Here is a 226-nt window from a genome sequence, read left to right on the forward strand (position 1 = left end):
AGGCCCCGGCCCCTCACCCGTGGAGCAAGCAGGATACTGGGCATTGGGCATTGGGCCTCTCCCCGCAGAGTGCTTTGCAGATGGGGCTTTGGAGGGTGGGGAGGTTTCCAGCTAAATCGCCTTCCAAATTTGCTCGGGGTGGACCCAGGCCCAGCGGGGTCTCCTGGCTCCCCCCCAGCGCCGGCTGGCACCAGCCTTGCCCCCGCTGACACCCCCCGCGCTGGGG

Source organism: Fulmarus glacialis, unplaced genomic scaffold (genome assembly GCF_000690835.1).
Source record: "Fulmarus glacialis isolate BGI_N327 unplaced genomic scaffold, ASM69083v1 scaffold21008, whole genome shotgun sequence".
NCBI classification, from domain to species: Eukaryota; Metazoa; Chordata; class Aves; order Procellariiformes; family Procellariidae; genus Fulmarus; species Fulmarus glacialis.